Source organism: Delphinapterus leucas, chromosome 13, assembly GCF_059928025.1.
Source record: "Delphinapterus leucas isolate spDelLeu-1000000601 "Yukka" chromosome 13, BTC_Dleu_Yukka2, whole genome shotgun sequence".
Taxonomy (NCBI): domain Eukaryota; kingdom Metazoa; phylum Chordata; class Mammalia; order Artiodactyla; family Monodontidae; genus Delphinapterus; species Delphinapterus leucas.
This window is the reverse complement of record NC_143141.1, coordinates 62468794-62476531: the sequence shown is the minus strand read 5'-3', so window position 1 is coordinate 62476531 and position 7738 is coordinate 62468794.

The window sequence follows — 7738 nt, the reverse complement described above, 5'->3', positions numbered from 1 at the left end:
TTTTTTATTTATTTATTTTTGTTGTTGAGGTATAGTTGTTTTACAATGTTGTGTTAGTTTCTACTGTACAGTGAAGTGGAGTTCCTTGTGCTGTACAGCAGGTTCTTATTAGTTATCTATTTTATACAAATTAGTGTATACATGTCAATCTCAATCTTCCAATTCATCCCACCACCACCCCCCGCCCCCCACTTTCCCCACTTGGTGTCCATACATTTTTTCTCTACATCTGTGTCTCTATTTCTGCCTTGCAAACTGGTTCATCTGTACCATTTTTCTAGATTCCATATATATGTTTTAATATACAATATTTGTTTTTCTCTTTCTGACTTACTTCATTCTGTATGACAGTCTCTAGGTCCATCCAGGTCTCTACAAATGACCCAATTTCATTCCTTTTTATGGCTGAGTAATATTCCATTGTATATATGCACCACATCTTCTTTATCCATTCGTCTGTTGATGGGCATTTAGGTTGCTTCCATGACCTGGCTATTGTAAATAGTGCTGCAATGAACACTGGGGTGCATGTGTCTTTTTGAATTATGGTTTTCTCTGGGTATATGCCCAGTAGTGGGATTGCTGGGTCATATGGTAATTCTATTTTCAGTTTTTTAAGGAACGTCCAAACTGTTCTCCATGGTGGCTGTATCAATTTACATTCCCACCAACAGTGCAAGAAGGTTCCCGTTTCTCCACACCTTCTCCAGCATTTGTTGTTTGTAGATTTTCTGAATGCCCATTCTAACCACTGTGAGGTGATACGTCACTGTAGTTTTGATTTGCATTTCTCTAACAATTAGTGATGTTGAGCATCTTTTCATGTGCCTCTTGGTCATCTGTATGTCTTCTTTGGAGAAATGTCTATTTAGGTCTTCTGCCCATTTTCTGATTGAGTTGTTTGTTTTCTTAATATTGAGCTGCATGAGCTGTTTATGTATTTTGGAGATTAATCCTTTGTCTGTTGATTCATTTGAAAATATTTTCTCCCATTCTGAGAGTTGTCTTTTCATCTTGTTTATAGTTTCATTTGCTGTGCAAAAGCATTTAAGTTTCAATAGGTCCCATTTATTTATTTTTGTTTTTATTTCCATTACTCTAGGAGGTGGGTTAAAAAAGATCTTGCTGTGATTTATGTCAAAGAGTGTTCTTCCTATGTTTTCCTCTAAGAGTTTTATAGTTTCCGGTCTTACATTTAGGTCTTTTTCTTTTTTTAATTTATTTTTGGCTGCATTGGGTTTTCATCACTGCGGGCAGGCTTTCTCTAGTTGTGGCGAACAGGGGCTACTCTACGTTGTGGTGCAAGGGTTTCTCATTGCGGTGGTTTCTCTTGTTGCAGAGCACTGGCTCTAGGCACATGGGCTTCAGTAGTTGTGGCACACGGGCTCAGTAGTTGTGGCTCGTGGGCTCTAGAGCACAGGCTCAGTAGTTGTGACACACGGGCTTAGTTGCTCCACGACATGTGGGATCTTCCCAGACCAGGGCTTGAACCCATGTCCCCTGCATTGGCAGGTGGATTTTTAACCACTGCACCACCAGGGAAGTCCCTGGAGTTAATTCTTGCAGTTGAGTCCAGATACTAACGAGAAGCCTTTATTAAAAATAACGTGTTGAGTACGGTTTGAATGGTCCCTACATAACCTCTCTAAGCTTCTGAATAAAATACCCTGAGAGACACTGAAAAAATTATGGGAAATATGACTGACAGCCCATTGCCCAAACTTGAGAGAAATTTCCACAAACTACACAGCTGAAAAACTGAATTGAAAAACACAACCAGTAGCCCACCTGTGTTTAGAAATGAATTAAGATTGTCTTCTGAAGAGTAGGTTCTGAGCACCCTTTGTAACCACTCTGCTGGGCCACCTGCATGTGAAATGCAAGATGGGTATCAACCAGAAAACTAGTCATCCATCTGCATTCCTGCATGGCTAATAATTTAGTGTTACCACAGTCTCATCTCCCCTCTCGCTTTCATTGTGACACTTCCATTGAGAGGTTGGGACTGCCATGGGCAGGGAGTGGTGGTGGTGGGAGAACTCGTGGGGCTCACAAGCCCGCCTTGGTGCTGGCCCATGAGTAACGGGTTGAAGACAGGTGCTGAGAGAGGTTTTTATTTACTCCAACTGTTCAAGACACTGGGAAGCAGCCAGTCAGAGTTGGGAAAGATGCCACAGAAGCCTGGCAGAGCTGCTCTTGAGGAAAAGTCCATTCAAGACTGGAAATTGGTCTGAGCTGCACACAACCACCTATGGACTTGAGAAAGGATTTTCAATAAAGTCAAGATGGAACAGAGAGCTGGGCCAAGGACATTTCCACCTCCTTGTCTCTTGGCAAATGCAGGCCTGAATAGATATCTCCTCCTTTGTGTTTTAATAAAAATAAAACAAAAAACAACAAGAATATATTTCCTGTGAGACAGAACTTTCTGCAAAATAAGTAAGATGGTACATCATCCTGAAAATTCAGAGGAGGAGAAGATTTATTAAAATTATTTACTGGAGGGATCACCAGGGAAAATGTAATCATTATTTAGCCGCCTCAATAAAAAGCTAGAAGACATGGTATCTATGAAATAAAAGCAGAAAACTGTAAGGAGAGAACAACCAGAGATGTAATCAGGGCAACTGATGTAATAAGATGAAAGAAATAAAAAATGAAGTAGCATTTAAATTCTCATTAGTGGCAGTAACATGAAGAGTGGACTTACAGGACATCAGATTAATGGTGTGGAAGGCTAACAGAGTAGCTCAGAATTCAGAGGAAAAGGACAAAGAGATAATAAATGTGAAAGATAAGATGTTATTCTATACACATGCATATCAGATGATATATACTTGTACATTCATACATATGTGTATGTAAGTGTATGTGCATATGTGCTTATGTACAGATATATGTATAAACGTATATATGTTTATACATACATATATATATATGTATAGGAGAATAGAGAACCAACTTAATCATTTTATATGATCCGACAATGTACCAGAACATTCCAAATAGAAGCATTAACTAACAATATATTCAAAGAAAACTTTCCTAAGTTGAAAAAAGATTCAAATAGGCTGATTGAAAGCAATCTATATTTTCAGCAAAATCACTGAAAAGTGACCTGACTCAGAGTCAAATTTTGAATTGCAAAGATACAGGAATAAAGCTTATGTATGTCTGAAAAGTGAAAAGAGAGATTGCATAAAACAGAATGAATCAGCATAGCCTCTGACTTCTCTGCAGTAAAAAACATCAGAAAACAACGAAAACCAAGTGTTCAAAATCTTGAGGAAAGACTGCAGCTCAGTCATTCTGTGATTATTTCCTTTCCCTTTATCAAGAGGTAGTCATCACTCCCCACATTGTTCTCGAGCTCTCTGTCTGCATGGCTCCTCTCCTAGAGCAGAGTCTGAGTCTGAGACATCATTGGAGTGGTCCATCCCAGAACCTTACATGGGGGGGCTCCCTAGAGATGTTTGGTTGGATGGAAAGAGGAAGGGATAATGGCCTTATGTCAAATGCAGATCCCTCAGATCTGCACGGCAGTGGCTAGTGGCAGGGCTACGGCTTCCCACTGCCCACTGTAGATGTTCAGTTCAGTTGGACATATTTCCAAGTGGGAACATGATACCATTATCCACAAGGATGTTTTTCAATTATGGATACTTCTCAGACTCATCCTTCTGCTAATCTAGCTCCCACCTACCTCCCCAAATTATCCGCAACCTTGCTCTCTGCCTGCTGCCCTGCTGGCATTCTTAGAATTTCTGGAATGCATAGGCTGGCTCTAGGCCAATTCTCCTATCATCACTACTATTCCTCTTATCATAGCTTTAACGCTACATTTATTTCTGTTATTAGTTGAACACTTGTCCCCTTAATTAGCTCCAAGGTCCCTAAGGACAGTCTGCATGAGTTTTTCACATAATTTTATCCCCAGCACCTGGTGTAAGTCTGGCCTGGAGTAAGTCTTTCATCATTATTGCTGAGTACATACGACCAAGCTAGAGACCTGAGTCAACCTGTGATATCTTGAGGTCCTCACTTTGCCTCCGTGAGGCTTGGTTTCTTTTTACCAGTCAAGTGGGAACTATGCGTAAGTCACAGAATTGTTCTGGAAAACAAATTAGGCGATGACGATGAAGGTCTTTTGTAGACTACCATCCATAAGAGTAAATTGCGATTTTTGATTCTGTTGATTTTTTATTATTCTAGAGCAGATGTGATCAGGGCTAAAAAAAAAAAAAAAGAGAAAAAATTCATTGTTGGCCCCAAAGGGAGACTTTTGCTCCTTTTCTATTCTCTTCTTTATTCAGTGACTCTCCTTTTATTTTTTTGCTGTCAAAGCCTGTATTAAGTAAAGGATCTGACACAAACCATTTACATCTCAATGTCAATTTAAACACTGGGGATATTTGCATTTTAAACATGATCTCTGATTGCGGAACAAAAGGCTTTGTCTGGTTTTAAATAAATGGGAGACAGTAGTAAGGAGACAGGGATTGAGCCCCTAGGGGTCCCTGGAGACGTCAGTAGAGAAGCCCATCTCCTCTGCCTGCCACTGAGCCCTGCCATTCACACTGGAGTCCCCTCTGTTACTGAGGGAGCTTCTTCCCGGTCAGTGATTCCCCATTCATCCTTACTCATTTTAGTTCAGAATGCCCCCTAGAATACAGTGTTCTGATTTTTGAGAACTTTGGAGAACGTTGTGCTTGTTTCTGAAGAAACTGGAGGCAGTTTGGAATTTTGCCGAAAACATATCACCTATGGGATATTTTAGCAGCAACCCCACCCTGCCCTCTCCTGGTCCAGCAATCTCCAGAGTTTTTGGAGAACTAGAGAACAGCCAGGGGATTGGGTCCTGGGATGTGGAGAACTAGGAAGCAGGGGGACAGTGATAAGTGAGGGAAGGACAGACTATCACTGCTCTTTCAGGCTCTGTTGGGAGAAAAGAAACTTTTGGAGTGGTTATTACTGTTGACATAGTGGTTGCCACTCACCAATCGTTAAGTGCCTGTGATAATTTTCTTAAGATAAATGCCGTGATGGGAGGCATCACAGGACGTGCGCGGCGGCATTCCTCATAATCTTTGACTTTAAGGAGTTTACAATTTAGTGCTAGAGATGAGACATATACACAATTAATTGAAGTATAATACAAGTAAGTATAAGCCCCTAGGAATCAGGAGGGACTGTGAGTGTTCCAGGGTACTTGGGAAGGAAGAACCCACTGTGGGCTGCAGACTGGGCTGTCAGAGAGAGCTCAGTGGCTGGCTGAGGGGGGCTTGATGTGACTTGGAAGGATGTCGAAGGGTAAATAGTATCAAGTAGGTGGAGAAAGAGGGGATGGTAGGAAGAGACCATTTCAAGGGGCAAAACAAGGCCCACATAAATTTTAAAATTCTGACATAATTAATGCCTCATTATATCAGGGCGTGTCCCTAAAAGCTGAAGGTGGGAGTGGAGCGTCGGGGGCAGTTCATAAGTGATAGGGGTTGCGGGCTCAGCCTAAGACCCCACATATGAGAGATAAGGACAGCGAACATGCTTACCTGTTTATAGGCAAGGCCACTGAGGAATCAGAGGAGAGGGAGGACCCGAGGCCTTGGTGATGTCCACCTCCACACGGTTCTAGGCCACCTGCTTCCCTAGATCCGTGCTGCTTCCCTCCATGTATATTTCAGCATCTGCCGTAACTGGAGGAAAAGAAAACACAGCAGATCGAGTGATAACCCGGAGGAAGGAGAAACCCAGATTCCCTCCAGCCCGTGTGAGCTGAATAACGGCCCGGTGGACATGCTGGGCATCCAGGGACCAGAGGGGTGAGCTCTGCTCAGTTTTATTGTGCGATTCATTTCCTCCCCAGCTGGTGCATTGGAGCCGGCTCTGCAGCTTTCAGCCAAATGACTGCAGCGCTGCAACCAGGGAGCTGGCTGTGCTGTACTGACAGGTGGATTTTCCCTGCTTGCCCAACGCGGGCCCAGAGCTCGTAATCCCAGCGCTCCAGGGTTCTGAAGTGCCTTCCGCTACGAGATGGCTTCTTGGAAGGCTGAGGTCTGCCTGCATCAGTGCTGAGAGCACAGGAACACCGTTCCCTCCAGAGTGGCTTTGCTTCCACGCAATGCACATTGATTAAAGGTCCGTTCAGTCCTGGGGGAAGGGAAGAAAAGGGCCTCTGGAGGATTCCAGATATTGGAAGGGATCTGAACTTCGGCGAGTGAAGAGCATCACTCTTAATGCTTCAGCAAATTTTTTTTTTTTTTTTTTTTTGTGGTACGCAGGCCTCTCACTGTTGTGGCCTCTCCCACTGTGGATCACAGGCTCCAGACGCTCAGGCTCAGCGGCCATGGCTCACGGGCCCAGCCACTCTGCGGCATGTGGGATCTTCCCGGACCGGGGCACGAACCCGTGTCCCCTGTATCGGCAGGCGGACTCTCAACCACTGAGCCACCAGGGAAGCCCTCAGCAAATTTTTAAGTCACAATACAGTATTGCTAATTAGGGGCATGTTGTTGAACAGTAGATCTCTAGAACTCATTCGTCTTGCCTAAATGAAACTTTATAACCATTGAACAGTAGCTGCCCGTTTCTCCAACCCCCAGCCCAAGCAACCACCGCTGTACTCTCTGCTCCTCTAAGTTTGACTCCAGTTACAGGTTTTATGTGTGAGTACAAAGGACATCAGAACCCAGCAGGTCACGCTTAGACATGAAGCTGACGATACTTTTTTTCTTTTTTTTTCTACTGCAGTAAAAAACACATAACATAAAGTTTATCATCTTAACCATTTTTAAGTGTACAGTTCAGTAGTATTAAGTGTATTCACAGTGCTGTGAAACAGATCACAAGAACTTTTTCATCTTGCACAACTTGCAAAACTCTACCCATTCAACAACTGTCCTTTCCCCTCTCCTTGCAGGCCCTGGCAACCGCAATTCTATTTTCTTTTTCTGTGAATTTGACTACTTTAGATCCCTCATACGTGGAATCATATTCTATTTGTCTTTTTGAGACTGGCTTAGTTCACTTAGCATCATGTCCTCAAGGTTCATCCATGTTGTAGCATGTGATGGGATTTCCTTCCTTTTTAAGGCTGAATAATACTCCATTCCATGTGTATTCCACGTGTTGTTAAGCCATTCATCTGTCAATGGACATTTGGGCTGCTTCTTCCTTTTGGCTGTTGTGAATAAGGCTGCTATGGACATGGGTGTGCAAACATCTCTTTGAGACCCTGCTTTTAATTCTTTTGGATCTATAGCCAGAGTGGGATTGCTGGGTAACTAGTATTCGTGAGGAGGTGGAGAAATTGAAACCCTAGTGCACTGTTGGTGGGAAAATAAAGTGGTGCAGCTGCTATGGAAAACAGTATGGAGGTTCTTAAAAACATTATAAATAGAACTATCATAGGCTCTCAATTCTCTTTAACATGGTAGCATGCAGACCAATCCATGTGTTTTCTTACTGATTTTTTTGTTGAGCTAGATGCTTCTGTGATAAAGATAGATAAAGCCTACTGTACTTAATTGAGCAAGCATAAATAGGTAAGACAGGAAGATTTCAAAATATAGAGATTAGTGCTTGCTACCCAGAAGAATAGAATTATAACAGTACAAATAATGACAAGGCTTATTCTTAACTTCTCTGCTTAAACTATAACCACAAAAGAATAACCATAGGTGTGCACAAAGAGACAGCTGTAAGTTGTTTATTGTAATGTTTATAAGGGTTCCAAACTGTA